The sequence below is a fragment of the Pleurodeles waltl genome, chromosome 10 (genome assembly GCF_031143425.1).
Source record: "Pleurodeles waltl isolate 20211129_DDA chromosome 10, aPleWal1.hap1.20221129, whole genome shotgun sequence".
In the NCBI taxonomy this organism is placed as follows: domain Eukaryota; kingdom Metazoa; phylum Chordata; class Amphibia; order Caudata; family Salamandridae; genus Pleurodeles; species Pleurodeles waltl.
Window position 1 is genome coordinate 210,528,153 of NC_090449.1, and position 16,454 is coordinate 210,544,606.

Here is a 16,454-nt window from a genome sequence, read left to right on the forward strand (position 1 = left end):
CACCCCATATTGGATTGCCCTAGGTATCTAGCTTTCAAAAAATGTGCAGGTTTGGTAGGTTTCCTTAGGTGCCAGATGACCTGGAGGCCAAGATCCACAGCTAGGCACTTTCCAAAAAACAGCTCTGTTTTCTTTGGGAAAATGTGATGTGCCCACGTTGTGTTTTGGGGCATTTCCTGTCACGGGCACTAGGCCTACCCACACAAGTGAGGTACCATTTTTATTGGGAGACTTGGGGGAACGCTGGGTAGAAGGAAATTGGTGGCTCCTCTCAGACTCCAGAACTTTCTGTCACCAAAATGTGAGGAAAAAGTGCTTTTATTGCCACATTTTGAGGTTTGCAAAGGATTTGGGTAACAGAACCTGGTGAGAGGCCCACAAGTCACCCCATCTCGGATTCCACTAGGTGTCTAGTTTTTAGAAATGCACAGGTTTGGTAGGTTTCCTTAGGTGCTGACTGAGCTAGAGGCCAATATCCACAGCTAGGCCCTTTCCAAAAAAACAGCTCTGTTTTCGTTGGGAAAATTTGATGTGCCCACGTTGTGTTTTGGGGCATTTCCTGTCACGGGCGCTAGGCCTAACCACACAATTGAGGTACCAATCTTATCGGGAGACCTGGAGGAACGTTAGGTGGAAGGAAATGTGTGGTTCCTCTCAGCTTTCAGAAATTTCTGTCACCAAAATGTGAGGAAAAAGTGGTTTTTGGGCCAAATTACAAGGTTTGCAAAGGATTCTGGGTAACAGAACCTGGTGAGAACCACACAAGTCACCCCATCTTGAATTCCCCTAGGTGTCTAGCTTTCAAAAATGCACAGGTTCGGTAGGTTTTCTTATGTGCCAACTGACCTGGAGTAAAAAACCCACATCTAGGCACTTTCTATAAAACAGCTTTGTTTTCTTTGGGAAAATGTGATGTGTCCACATAGTGTTTTGGGGCATTTCCTTTCGCAGGCACTAGGCCTACCCACACAAGTGAGGTACAAGTGTTATCAGGAGACTTGGGGGAATGCTAGGTGGAAGGAAACTCATGGCTTCTCGCCACATTGCGTAACTTTCTGTCACCAAAATGAGAGAAAAAAGTGGGTTTTTGGCCAAATTTTGAAGTTTGCAAAGGATTCTGGGCAACAGAACCTGGTGAGAGCCCCACAAGTCACCCAATCTTTGACTCCCCTAGGTGTCTAGTTTTAAAAAATGCACAGGTTTGGTAGGTTTCCTTAGGTGCCAGCTGTCCTGGACGCCAAAATCCACAGCTAGGCACTTTCCAAAAAACCGCTCTGATTTCTTTGGGAAAATGTGATGTGTCCACATTGTATTTTGGGGAATTCCCTGTCGCGGGCTCTGGGCCTACCCACACAAGTGAGGTACCATTTTCATCAGGAGACTTGGGGGTACGCTGGGTGGAAGGAAATTTGTGGCTCCTCTCAGATTACAGAACTTTCTGTCACCAAAATGTGAGGAAAAAGTGTAATTGTGGTAATATTTTAAGATTTGCAAAGGATTCTGGGTAACAGAACCTGGTGAGAGCCACACACGTCACCCCATCTTGAATTCCCCTAGGTGTATAGCCTTAAAAAATGCACAGGTTTGGTAGGTTTTCTTAGGTGCCAGCTGACCTGGAGGCCAAAATCCACAGCTAGGCACTTTCTATAAAACAGCTCTGTTTTCTTTGCGAAAATGTGATGTGGCCACATGGTGTTTTGGGGCATTCCCTGTCGCGGGCACTATGCCTACCCAAACAAGTGAGGTACCATTTTTATCAGGAGACTTGGGGGAACACTGGGTAGAATGAAATTTGTGGCTCTTCTCAGATTCCAGAATTTTCTGTCACCAAAATGTGAGGAAAAAGTGCTTTTTTGCCACATTTTGAGGTTTGCAAAGGATTCTGGGTAACAGAACCTGGCGAATTACCCACAGGTCACCCCATCTCGGATTCCGCTAGGTGTCTAGTTTTCAAAAATGCACAGGTTTGGTAGGTTTCCATAGGTGCTGGCTGACCGGGAGGCCAAAATCCACAGCTAGGCACTTTCCAAAAAACAGCTCTGTTTTCTTTGGGGAAATGTGATTTGCCCACGTTGTGTTTTGGGGCATTTCCTGTCACAGGTGCTAGGCCTACCCACACAAGTGAGGTACCATTTTTATCGGGAGACTTGGGGGAACGCTGGGTAGAAGGAATTTTGTGGCTCCTCTCAGACTCTAGACATTTCTGTCACCAAAATGTGAGGAAAAAGTGGTTTTTGGGCCAAATTACGAGGTTTGCAAAGGATTCTGAGTAACAGAACCCGGTGAGAGCCACACAAGTCACCCCATCTCGGATTCCCCTAGGTGCCTAGTTTTTAGAAATGCACAGGTTTGGTAGGTTTCCTTAGATGCTGACTGACCTAAAGGCCAATATCCACAGCTAGGCCCTTTCCAAAAAACAGCTCTTTTTTCTTTGGGAAAATGTGATGTGCCCACGATGTGTTTTGGGGCATTGCCTGTCACGGGCGCTAGGCCTAACCATACAATTGAGGTACCAATTTTATCTGGAGACCTGGAGGAATGCTAGGTGGAAGGAAATTTGTGGTCCCTCTCAGATTCCAGACATTTCTGTCACCAAAATGTGAGGAAAAAGTGGTTTTTGGGCCAAATTACGAGGTTTGCAAAGGATTCTGGGTAACAGAACCCGGTGAGAGCCACACAAGTCACCCCATCTTGAATTCCCCTAGGTGTCTAGTTTTCAAAAATGCACAGGCTTGGTAGGTTTCCTTAGGTGCCACCTGACCTGGAGTCCAAAATCCACATCTAGGCACTTTTCATGAAACAGCTTTGTTTTCTTTTGGAAAATTTGGTGTGTCCACATAGTGTTTTAGGGCACTTCCTTTCGCAGGCACTAGTCCTACCCACACAAGGGAGGTACACATTTTATCGGGAGACTTGGGGGAATGCTAGGTGGAAGGAAACTCACGCCTTCTCTCACAATACGTAACTTTCTGTCACCGAAATGTGAGAAATAAGTGTTTTTTTGGGCCAGATTTTGAGGTTTGCAAAGGATTCTGGGCAACAGAACCTGGTGAGAGCCCCACAAGTCACCCCATCTTTGACTCCCCTAGGTGTCTAGTTTTCAAAAATGCACAGGTTTGGTAGGTTTCCTTCGGTGACAGCTGTCCTGGAGGCCAAAATCCACAGCTAGGCAACTTCCAAAAAACAGCTCTGATTTCTTTGGGAAAATGTGATGTGTCCACGTTGTATTTTGGGGAATTCCCTGTCGCGGGCTCTAGGCCTACCCACACAAGTGAGGTACCATTTTCATCAGGAGACTGGGGAATGCTGGATGGAAGGAAATTTGTGGTCCCTCTCAGATTCCAGAAATTTCTGTCACCAAAATGTGAGGAAAATGTGGTTTTTGGGCCAAATTACGAGGTTTGCAAAGGATTCTGGGTAACAGAACCCGGTGAGAGCCACACAAGTCACCCCATCTTGAATTCCCCTAGGTGTCTAGTTTTCAAAAATGCACAGGCTTGGTAGGTTTCCTTAGGTGCCACCTGACCTGGAGTCCAAAATCCACATCTAGACACTTTCCATGAAACAGCTTTGTTTTCTTTGGGAAAATTTGGTGTGTCCACATAGTGTTTTGGGGCATTTCCTTTCGCAGGCACTAGGCCTACCCACACAAGGGAGGTACAAATTTTATCGGGAGACTTGGGGGAATGCTAGGTGGAAGGAAACTCACGGCTTCTCTCACAATACGTAACTTTCTGTCACCGAAATGTGAGAAATAAGTGTTTATTTTGGTCAGATTTTGAGGTTTGCAAAGGATTCTGGCCAACAGAACCTGGTGAGAGTCCCACAAGTCACCCCATCTTTGACTCTCCTAGGTGTCTAGTTTTCAAAAATGCACAGGTTTGGTAGGTTTCCTTAGGTGCCAGCTGTCCTGGAGGCCAAAATCCACAGCTAGGCAACTTCCAAAAAACAGCTCTGATTTCTTTGGGAAAATGTGATGTGTCCACGTTGTATTTTGGGGAATTCCCTGTCGCGGGCTCTAGGCCTACCCACACAAGTGAGGTACCATTTTCATCAGGAGACTTGTGGGAACGCTGGGTGGAAAGACATTTGTTGCTCCTCTCAGATTACAGAACTTTCTGTCACCAAAATGTGAGGAAAAAGTGTTATTGTGGTCATATTTTAAGATTTGCAAAGGATTCTGGGTAACAGAACCTGGTGAGAGCCACAGAAGTCACCCCATCTTGGATTCCCCTAGGTATATAGCTTTAAAAATGCACAGGTTTGGTAGGTTTCCTTAGGTGCCTCCTGACCTGGAGGCCAAAATCCACAGCTAGGCACTTTCCAAAAAACAGCTCTGTTTTCTTTGGGAAAATATGATGTGTCCACGTTGTGTTTTGCGGCATTCCCTGTTGCGGGCACTAGGCCTACCCACACAAGTGGCGTACCATTGTTATCGGGAGACATGGGTGAATGCTGGGTAGATGGGAAATTTGTGGCTCCTCATAGACTCCTGAACTTTCTGTCACCAAGATGTGAGCAAAAAGTTTTTTTTTTTGCCACATTGCAAAGGATTCTGTGTAACAGAACCTGGTGAGAGCCCCACAAGTCACCCCATCTATGATTCCCCTAGGTGACTAGCTTTGAAAAATGCACAGGTTTGGTAGGTTTTCTTAGGTGCCAGCTGACCTGGAGGCCAAAATCCACAGCTAGGCAGTTTCTATAAAACAGCTCTGTTTTCTTTGCGAAAATGTGATGTGGCCACATTGTGTTTTGGGGCATTCCCTGTCGCGGGCGCTGGGCCTACCCACACAAGTGAGGTACCATTTTTATCTGGAGCCTTGGGGGAACGCTGGGTGGAAGGAAATTTGTGGCTCCTCTCTGATTCCAGAAATGTCTGTCACCAAAATGTGAGGAAAAAGTGTTTTGTTGGCCAAATTTTGAGGTTTCTAAAGGATTCTGGGTAACAGAACCTGGTGCGAGCCCCACAAGTCACCCCATCATGGATTCCCCAGGTGTTTAGTTTTCGAAAGCTAGAGGCCAAAATGTACAGCTTGGCCCTTTGCAAAAAACTTTTTAGATTGAAATGTAAAAATGTGATGCATCCATGTTGCATTTCCTGTCAAGAGCATTAAACCTACCCACGCAAGTGGGGTACCATTTTTATCGGGAGACTTGGGGGAACACGAAATAGCAAAACAAGTGTTATTGCCCCTTGTGTTTCTCAACATTTTTCCCTTCCAAACGTAAGACAGTGTGTAAAAAAGACATCTATTTGAGAAATGCCCTGTAATTCACATGCTTGTATGGGCACCCCCGGAATTCAGAGATGTGCAAGTAACCACTGCTTCTCAACACCATATCTTGTGCCCATTTTGGAAATACAAAGGTTTTCTTGATACCTATTTTTCACTCTTTATATTTCATCAAATTAATTGCTGTATACCCGGTATAGAATGAAAACCCATTGCAAAGTGCAGCTCTTTTATGGGCTCTGGGTACCTATGGTTCTTGATGAACCTACAAGCCCTATATGTCCCTACAACCAGAAAAGTCCAGCAGATGTAACGGTATATTGCTTTAAAAAATCTGAGATCGCAGGAAAAAGTTACTGAGTAAAACATGAAGAAAATGTGTTTCTTTTACCTCCATTTCAATATTTCTTTTATTTCAGCTGTTATTTTTTGTAGGAAAACCTTGTAGGATCTACACAAATTACCCCTTGCTGAATTCAGAATTTTTTCTACATTTCAGACTTGTTTAGCTTTCTGCTATCCAGCATTGGTTTCACACCCATTTCTGTCACTAACTGGAAAGATTCTGAAAGCACAAAAAATAGTAAAAATGGGGTATGTCCCAGTAAAATGCCAAAATTGTGTTGAAAAATGTGTTTTTCTGATTCAAGTCTGCCTGTTCCTGAATGCTGGCAAGATGGTGATTTTAGCACCACAAACACTTTGTTGGTGCCATTTTCAGGGGAAAACCCACAAGCTTTCTTCTGCATCCTTTTTTCCCCATTTAAAAAAAAATAAAAAAATGTTTGCTGTATTTTGTCTAATTTCTTGGTCTCCTTCAGGTGAACCCACAAAGTCTGGGTACCTCTAGAATCCCTAGGAGGTTGGAAAAAAGGATGCAAATTTTGCATGGGTAGCTTATGTGGAGAAAACGTTATGAGGGCCTAAACCCAAACTGCCCCAAACAGCCAAAAAAAGGCTTGGCACCTGAGCGGGAAAAGGCCTGGCAGCGAAGGGGTTAAACACAGTAGCCTTATAATTTTGCACTTCCCCTTAATTTTAAAATCTTCCAAATAAAGGAAGCCACCACGCAGCATATCAGGGGGCTATGTAGCTGTTGCAAAACAGCAGGGGAAGTCTGCACGGTTGAAACTTAAAATAATGGCATTAAAAATGTCCTCCGTTATCTCTGATAAAAAGTTCAAACATTTGCAATGCAACAGGTCTCGCATATCTCCGAGTTAGAGCTATTAGTTAGAACTATTAGCAGTTGTAAACTCCCAACCGGACTTTTCTTTCCACATTAAACCTATCGTCAAAAGTGCAATCATCTACGTAACAGGCAAAAGTTCTATTAACTATGTAACAGGATCAATGTCATGCAAAGCGCTCGACTTCTGCCAAGCGAGATCGCGCTGCGTAAACAGATAAAAAGTAGTCCACAAACCGGACGGAAAACAGCGAGCCTCGCATGTTTTCAGTACTTGGTCGCTGCGCTCGAGGAGGGCTAATCACCGGAAAAGGCATGACGTATGCATGCCTTCCACTAATGAAAGCTAGCAGATTTTGAAAGGCAAGCTCACGAACCAATGAAAGACACTGACTTGACATGGGCGGGGCTCCGAGCCCTTTTCTAATTACTAATGCGTCTCGCAAGCGAAACGCATGCGCAAGCGCATGTGACGCAGGTTCGACCCTAAAAATGGTGCTTCATGTGGGTTGAGGCATTGGGCCTCCGGCAGTGAGTGCATGTCCGACTTCCCAAGGGGAGCCTGTGCAGGTGCGATTAAGAGCAGCAGGCTCCAGGTGGTGGGCTTGGTGAGCAGAAAAGAGCTGAAACTGCAGCTTTTTCTGCCTACGGTCATGGCACCTTGAATGCGCCTGATCTTGGAAACTAAGCAGGGTTGGGCCTGGTTAGTACTTGGATGGGAGACCGCCTGGGAATACCAGGTGCTGTAGGCATTTTGCCTCTTGCAGACACTAGACACTGCACGTCTTAGCTCAATTACACAGCTTCCTCCCTAATTTCATTTTCCACGTTTTGTTTCCTGCACTCTTTTTTTTCCTGTCTTAAAAAAAGAAATAAAAAAGAACAGCAATAACACTAAAATGCACACTTTCCAAAGGAAAACTTACAATTATTCTGCACTTTACACTCGGCCCAAGCTGAAGAAAACATTTGCTCCACGATGGGCAAAGGGATCCCTAGCTTTGCTTTCTTGCGGTAAGCATATGCGTGCGGTCTTAAGACCAGATCTCACTTCTTGTGATGTCATTTCCTGTCAGGTCATGGGTTGTGATGCCACTACCTGTGATTTCAGGTGCGATTTCACACGCCGTGGTGTCATTTGCCGTGATGTCACTTGCATAGTGTCTAATTTGGCAGGCCCCCCACTTATTCTCTTTAAGACTTGTGCCATGAATAAGCCTTAGCCCCAAGAAAGAGTGCTTGAGCCCACTATTGGCAACCAAATGGAAAAAATCAGCACTGCGTTTCGGAAATGTGATAAAAGGACAATGATGTTTTCGGTGTGGAAGAATGAAAGGAGCAGCAGACACTAGTGTAACAGAGTCCAAAAGCAGAGCATTCCAGAAACAGGGAAACAAAGAGGAAAAGTGCGTACAATTTGAATTGTTGTAAAAGCATTCCAAAGCATTTTCCGGCATTTCATGGCACTGTTACAGGTGTCATTAACTCAACGATCCATTTATCAACCATAGAAAGAATGGGTGAGCAGGGCGTTTGCAGAATAAAACCTGTTCAACATAGGAAAACATCGAAGCAGGGAGCACATTACTCACTGTTGCGTCCTAAGAATTAAACTACAGACCTCTGTCTCTTTCAGTTTCACTTGTGTTGTAAGAAGGGGCATTATTTTGCATGTTGTTTGAGAAAGGATTCCATGATAAAAGATCTGATTTTTCCAACAACTCCCAAATACTTTCTGTGGGACCTTGGTTTGACAAAAGTACAGAAAAAACTGGCGAATATGTTGCAGATGGCACTTACAGAGTGACAGAGCCTCTCCATTAAGTGAAAAAAGTGCAAGAAGAGGTAAGTCATTGGCCTGCCTTCCCGTTTATTTCTGGATTTGTTAAGGTAGTGTAGAAGAGATATTTCTCCCGGCCAGAATGGAGGTGTCGCCACTCAGTGGGATAACGAAGAGAGAACTCCTGCATAGCAGCAACTAATCGTCCTCGGGAGGGGAGAATGAACTCTGCTGTTCAGAAGCAGCATCTCCCCTGCTGACTCCTCCTTGTCACGTCCTAAGGAGGGGTCCAAGGAGGCGCAGCACATGCTGTGTCAGGTCAGGGTTGTCCATTGTAATTGAGTGTGTGAGAGGGGCCGTCTGATAGTCGTGCTAGGTTGGGGAGGGGCTGCTGCAGCATGTGAAGATGAAAGAATCGGACGTAACACAGAGCATTTTAAATAGAGGAGTTAACAAGCATTTTTAATGCAACGGGTCACGCATTTGCTCGAGTGGGAGCTATTACCGTTGTAAACTCCTAACTGGACTTTTCTTGCCACACAAATGAAAAGAAAAAAAAAACGCAGCGCGATCGCACTGCAGTTTTTTTTCATTTTGTGTGGCAAGAAAAGTCCAGTTAGGAGTTTACAAAGCTGGGGGTGGGGTGGGGGAATGCAATGATCTTGTGTTTGCTCAAGTTAGAGCTCCTAGCGTTGTAAATTACTGAGTGTGTTCTTGCCACACAGACTGAAAATAAAGAGAGCGAGTGCGAGCTGGCCCTGGAAAAGCCCCCCTCTGCTGTTGGTTTATGTTTATAGAGGGAGCTGGTGGGGAGGAGGGACTGAACAAGCACCCACACTGTTGAGGTGAAACAGGCAAATGCCAAAAAAAAGTCCCTTATAGAAGAGATAAACAGGACATAGCGCAATTACAAGATGAAAAAAGGCAGGACAACGAGGCAGAACTGACCACTAGCAAGCATGGATTTTTGAAGGACACTGAAGCTAACAAATCTAAACGCTGGAACTCACTCTATTGTATATTTTAGTATACAGCAGGCCAGGCGTTAACACTCGACCATAAAGGCATAATATATAGAGTTGTCTGGGGGGATATACTATCACAGGGCCAACGGGGTCAGATCTGATAAAGTGCAACAATTAGCTGGGTATCCCACCACAAAGGATTATAAATTAAAACAAAATCATGTGAGGGCAAAGATATATTGTCTATTCTCAATCAGTGATAAATAATATTGAAGACCCTCATGCATGTGGACCAGGGTAAACATAATCACTGTTGGCTTAAGCTTATCCACCTCCCATCTTTTTGAGCTTGCCTTGTCCAGAAATATTAGTCTTAGTCTAGTCTTTTTAATACGAGGACAGGAAAGGTCTAGCGAACTGAACAGGTCTGGGTGCCTATCTCCTCACAGACGAATTTCAGATAGACAAACCATGGGAGGTCAAGGGCAGCATGTAATTTAAGTCTTTTACAACCAAGTTGCTAAAGCCTGCTTGTTCCCTTGTCCAGAGAAAATGCCGAAGTAGCAATGGTGCAAGTTTAATTCTGTTTGATATGAAAGGCATTCCCAGTTCAGGATAGCATATAGCATTAGCGGAACGGCATGCTACAGCCTAAAAAAAATTCATAAGTGTTTTTAACCAGTTGAATCCCATGCACATCCACTATGCCACAAACACCAGCTCCATAGGTGGCGATTGCCAAAGTTTACTTGCATAGATGGATAGCAGCTCTTTCACAGGTTTGGAGCTATCTTAGAATGGCTAGATAGGAGAAAAAAGCAACCTCTGAGACCTTAACACTCTTGATAAAATGGGAGGGTATTTTCAAGGGTCGGGCCCCAAAGATCATGGTGAATGTTTTGCTCTCATTTACCATTAAGTCTAATTATGACATCAAAGCGATATAATCATCAATTAAGCCTTGGAGCTGTCTCTCTGTGCTGGCCAATACAACTGCATCATCGGTGTGAAAAAGAATGGGGGGCAAGTCCCTACATACAGTATATCTTTTGCTCTGACCCTTAAAACTTTTTCCACTCTGTTTATATACAAGGAGAACAAAAAAGGGACGAGAATGCAGCCCTGTCTTATGCTCCTTGGTATCTTAAATGTTCAATGCGTTTGCCCTCCTTGTTGAAGTGAAGAGACACATTGTCATCAGCGCAGCATTGTCTGATAAAGTCCACCTCTTCCACCCCTAAATAATTCATAATGTACCACAGCTTGGAGTGTGATACACAGTTGAACGCTGCTGTAAAGTTCATAAGCGCAAGAAAAATAGTGCCCTTCTTATCAATCGTATATTTGTCTATTGATAGGCTTAGGTTGACACATTGATCTACCGTGCACAGGCCTTTTTTAATACCATATTGGGTATCCGTTAGAATGTTATTTGTGGTTGCCAAATCATCCAGTCTATGCAGGAGGAAACACCCCATGACCTAAACTGAGGAAACTAACAGGGAGATAGGCGTGTAATTCTTAGGCTAGGATTTATTTATCTTTTTTGTAGTTCACCACAATTACAGAGGAATTCCATGTTTTTGGTAGACCACTCCTAGCCATAGCATTAAAAACATTAACAAGCAAGGGGGCCTAAAACACATCTATAGAAACCCCATCAGGCCCTGGGGCTTTACCCCTACTGCTTTACTTCAAGGCCCTTTTGACCTCATCTCAAGTCGAAAATCAAAGGGTTAGACATCTCTATACACTTTCCTTGCCCTTAGTTATCTGAGTCCAGCTGATTTGAGTAAATGCCAGAAAAATATTCTATCCACTTAGACACCTGGATGTGGATTTCAGTTGTAGGGTCAGAGGAATCCCTAAAGTATGGGGCATTTATCACCTCCGAGAAGGCAGCACTATCTGTTTTGAGGCTCACCAACTGAAGTGCCTGCCATGCCTCCCCCTAAGCTGCTTTTTCCTAGCTGCCAGGGCCACCTTGTAGCATACACATTCCTCTTTTATTAGTGCCAATGCTCTAGGCTTAACATGGAGTGCTATGTGTTTTTCTGCTTTCCTGCTCTTATCTCATAACCGAGCTTACAGAACCTCTCTGGAAAGCACTTCTGAGTTTAAAGAAGGCATTTATTGTTATTATTTCTTCACCGCAAGGTTCTTGAGAGACAAAATGAGTAGATTGGAAGCACACGTTCAAAAGTAGTCGCAGCAATGAAAGCAAAATATATCAAAGTACTTCTCAGTTGCAATGTACACAGCAAATATATGTGATTATATTATAGCATAACTTCAAAGCAAAGCATAAAAGTCCAAATTCATCACCGTAGGGCCTATAGCTCAGGTTCATCTTTCTGGGGTCTGCAAGTTGATGACTCCGGTCAACTGGGAGAAAGAGATTTTCTAACCAAACGGGAGACAGGCAACTGGCGTCTCCGTTCCTGTCTCAAGTCAAGCAGATTCAATCTACCCCTGCTGTAGCCCAGAGTCATCCTTAAAAGCAAACTCAGTGCGAGAACCGAAGAACCCTGGAGAGTGGCCAATTCTCCTGAGCTCACTCGTTCTCAGACTGGATTGCGAGGTAAACACAAAATATACGTGCTCTTATCAGCTAAGGTCTGGTATGAAAAACACTGCTTGGTCTACCATGTGGAAAAACACAGCTTGGAAAAACACAGCTCATCTGCAATGTCTCAACTGCAATGTCTAACCCCACGTTAAAGCCAATAGGCAGCTAACCTAAATATCAAATGTAATGTCTAATGTCATATCAAAGCCAACAGGCAGCTAAACTGAATACAGAATGTAATGGCTAATGCCATGTCAAAGCCAATAGGCAGCTAAACTGAATACAGAATGTAATGGCTAATGCCATGTCAAAGCTAATAGGCAGCTAAACTGAATACAGAATGTAATGTCTAATGCCATGTCAAAGCCAATAGGCAGCTAAACTGAACAAAACATATAGGGGGTCATTACGACCCTGGCGGACGGTGTTAAAGCGGCGGTAAGACCGCCAACAGGCCAGCGGTAAAAAAAATGGAATTACGACCGTGGCGGAAGCCGCCAACAAAGACAGCCACTTTAACACTCCGACCGCCACGCCGGTACAAACAAACAGCGCGGCGGTCACCGCCAACAGACAGGCGGGAGACAATGTACCGCCCACACTATTATGACAAGCCAATCCGCCACCTTTTCCGGGGCGGATTCACTGCGGATAAAAACACGGCGGAAACAGGAATTTCGAAGGAAAAACGCTCACCTCTACACACTCCATGAGGAACGAGGACACCATGGATCCGGAACTCCAAATTCTACCTGCGATAGTCTACCTGCTCCTCTACCAGGAGCACGAACGCCGGCGGCGAAGACTGCGGTGAGTACTGCACCTACGACACATGGGAGGGGGGAGGCAAAAAACAGGGACACACACACACAACAACCCACACCCACCCCCACCCACTACAACACACACACTAATGCATATCAATACATCACAGTTACACCTCCCAAACCCCCCAGAAGAATGCAAAGACCAAAGAAAATGAGTGTAACCATCGGAATATATTACAAACAAGTAGGCAGAAATATATATATACACCATGTACAAAATATATACCAGGCATAGTAGTCCAGGTACTGCACAAAGAAAGTCCGTAGAACACTGGGACCACACGGTATGGGCGAGGCCCACACAAGATCCCCGACCATGACGGAAAGAACACTGCAGGGGCATCAGACAGCAACTAAACAGGCACCTCAGAGGGAAGGAAAGGGGGGGCACCTCAGCCGCTTGAGTGCACGACGCCAAATCCATGAGAGGGCCACATGCCCACTGTTCAATCCTGGGGAGTGCAAAGCCACAGTCTCTCAAGTCTCTACAGTGGGCGGTTTGCCCACTGTTCCATCCTGGGGAGTGCAAAGCCACGGTCTCTCAAGTCTCTACAGTGGGTGGGTTGCCCACTGCTTTATCCTGGGGAGTGCAAAGCCACAGTCTCTCAAGTCTCTACAGTGGGTGGGTTGCCCACTGTTCCATCCTGGGGAGTGCAAAGCCACAGTCTCTCAAGTCTCTACAGTGGGTGGGTTGCCCACTGCTTTATCCTGGGGAGTGCAAAGCCACAGTCTCTCAAGTCTCTACAGTGGGTGGGTTGCCCACTGTTCAATCCTGGGGAGTACAAAGCCACAGTCTCTCAAGTCTCTACAGTGGGTGGGTTGCCCACTGCTGCATCCTGGGGAGTGCAAAGCCACAGTCTCTCAAGTGGATAACATTCTTCACTTGTTCTGGAGGGGGACTGGTGCCCAGAGTGCTTCATCCTGTGAAGGACAGAGGTAGTGGATGGATGTCTCCACTGGTTCTGGAGGGGGACTGGTGCCCAGAGTGCTTCATCCTGTGTAGGACAGAGGTAGTGGATGGATGTCTCCACTGGTTCTGGAGGGGGACTGGTGCCCAGAGTGCTTCATCCTGTGAAGGACAGAGGTAGTGGATGGATGTCTCCACTGGTTCTGGAGGAGGACTGGTGCCCAGAGTGCTTCATCCTGTGAAGGACAGAGGTAGTGGATGGATGTCTCCACTGGTTCTGGAGGGGGAGTGGTGCCCAGAGTTCATCACTCACCCCGTGTCGGAGCCAGTTGCGTCAGTGCCCCTGCGCTCATGGGCTAGCGATGCTTGAGTTGGCGGTGCCCTGTGCAGCGGTGCTTGAGTTGGCAGTGGCTTTTCAGCGGTGCTTGAGTTGGCGGTGCCCTGTGCAGCGGTGCTTGAGTTGGCGGTGCCCTGTTCAGCGGTGCTTGAGTTGGCGGTGCCCTGTGCAGCGGTGCTTGAGTTGCGGTGCCCTGTGCAGCGGTGCTCGAGTTGGCGGTGCCCTGTTCAGCAGGTGCTTGAGTTGGCGGTGCCCTGTGCAGCGGTGCTCGAGTTGGCGGTGCCCTGTTCAGCGGTGCTCGATTTGGCGGTGCCCTGTGCAGCGGTGCTCGAGCGATGCTCGAGTTGGCGGTGCCCTGTTCAGCGGTGCTCGAGATGGCACTGCCCTGTTCAACGGTGGTTGAGATGGCGGTTCCCTGTTCAGCGGTGTTTGTGCTGGCGGTCCTTTATGGCCCAGAGGGGCTTGTGCTGGCGGTCCTTCATGGCCTAGCGGGGCTTGTGCTGGGGGTCCTTCATGGCCCAGCAGGGCTGGTGCTGGGTGTCCTTCATGGCCCAGCGGGGCTGGTGCTGGCGGTCCTTCATGGCACAGCGGGGCGTGTGCTGGTGGTCCTTCATGGCCCTGCGGGGCTGGTGGTCCTTCATGGCCCAGCGGGGCTGGGGCTGGCGGTGGCCTCCTGGGCAGCTGGGCAGCTGGGCTGGGGCTGGCGGTGGCCTCCTGGGCAGCTGGGCTGGGGCTGGCGTGCCCTCCTGGGCAGCTGGGCTGGCGGTGGCCTCCTGGGCAGCTGGGCTGGGGCTGGCGGTGGCCTCCTGGGCATTGGAGATGATGGCGGTCTTCTCCGCCGTGCAGCTCTTCCCAGACTTGCCGGGTTTCTTGTGGCCCTTCCCCACCTTGGAAGGTGTAACAGCTGACTCCACACTCCCAACTGGATCCATGGGAGCGGCTTTGGTGGCTGGAGTCTTCCCCCTCTCCCGCCGGGCACTGGCCAACTTCTGATGCTTCACAGGTGGGGGACTGTCTGTGCTGTGGCTCCGTGCCACACTGGCAGTCCTGGTGGCCAGTGCACTCCACATACCGGTGACTACAGGCACCATTGGTCCCGGAGATGTTGTGGCTGAGGTGCTAGTTCGGGACCTATGAGATGGACGGAGTGGGGGAGGTGTGGGAAAAAGGTCAAGGCTGGACAGGAAAAGTTTTTGGGACACACTGGGGCGGGTAGCTGGAGGGGGTTTGGGAGTGGAGGAAGAGGTGATGGTAGTAGGAGGTGTACGTTTGGTGACTTTGGGTGCAGGTGCATGCGCTGGAGGCTGTTGTGAGGTGGATGGCTGTTGGGTGGGTGTGTGCCTGCGTTTGTGTATCTTGGGAGGGGGCGTCACAGACACACTGGGAGAGGACACAGGGGACGTGTGAATGGTAGTGGGGGTGGTGACTGCACGTGAGCGGGGTGTGCTGGTGGGTGTGCTGGTGAGGGACGTAGTGGCTGTAGAGGTAGTGCACGCAGGTGCGAGTGTAGACGAGACTGGGAGGGAGGAGGGAGACGAGGAGGAGGGGGACACAGTGGAGGCAGTGGATGTTGGTATGTGTGCATGGGTGTGATGCTTGTGTGAGTGCCTGTGGGATGTGTGGTGCTTATGTTTGCCTGAGCTTGCCTTGTGTGTTGACGTGTGTGCATGCTGGTCTGATGGTGTGCTTGGGATAGGCAGAGGTACAGGGGATTGGGTCTGGGTGGAGGAAGTTGGAAGGGGGAGGCTAGAGACAGGGACAATGGCTGCCATCAGTGCTGAGGCCAGAGTTTGAAAAGCTTGGTGAAGGGCCGCCGGACCAGAATGAATGCCCTCCAGGAATGCATTAGTTTGTTGCAACTGCCTTTCTACACCCTGGATGGCATTCAAAATGGTAGACTGCCCAACAGTGAGGGACATGAGGAGGTCAATGGCCTCCTCACTGAGGGCAGCAGGGGTGACTGGGCAGGGCCTGAGGTGCCTGGGGAGAAGGTGATGCCCACCCTCCTGGGTGAGCGGGCACGGGCGAAGGCTGAGGGGCTGCTGGGAGGGCAGTGCTGGTAGGGGGGGTGGCGGCTGTACCTGTAGATGCGGGGGGCACAGATATTGCAGCCACCACAAGGGAGTTCCCATCAGAGGACGTGTCCGTGTCACTGGTCTCAGCTCCTGTCCCAGCCGTGAAGCTCCCCTCTCCCTCCGTCCCGCCCTCCAGGGCCATGTGGGATGCAGCTCCCTCGTGCTCCAGTGCCACTGCTCCTCCGCCTGATGATGCTAATGCACACAAGAACAGGGAGACCACAAAAAGGGGGGGGACGACAGAAGAAAGACATGTTGAGTGCATGGATTACCGCTACCGTTGGAGGACAAGACAGACACAGAAGCCCCCTGCACTACACCGCGCTCTTGGGCTCCACTGTTCAATTCCTGGGAAATGCCCTACAAGGCTATGGACGACATCTGCACACATAGATGACACAGGGGCATGAAAAGCTGTACTTGGCAGTCTACAGAGGTGGGCTGGGGTGCCACATGGCCTGCCTTACGGAGGGGCCTTGCCTACGGAACTCGCCCTGACCTAGGGAAACCCACAGCCCTCCTCCCCCACCCAGACAACTCCACTGCGCGCAAGGTCAGCAGAATGAGAGTG

The 16,454-nt window shown here is 48.0% G+C and overlaps 1 pseudogene; it reads left to right on the forward strand.

Moving 5' to 3' along the window:
• Positions 1-7,066: 7,066 nt before the first annotated feature.
• Positions 7,067-7,175, forward strand: LOC138262538 (5S ribosomal RNA; annotated as a pseudogene).
• Positions 7,176-16,454: the final 9,279 nt, after the last annotated feature.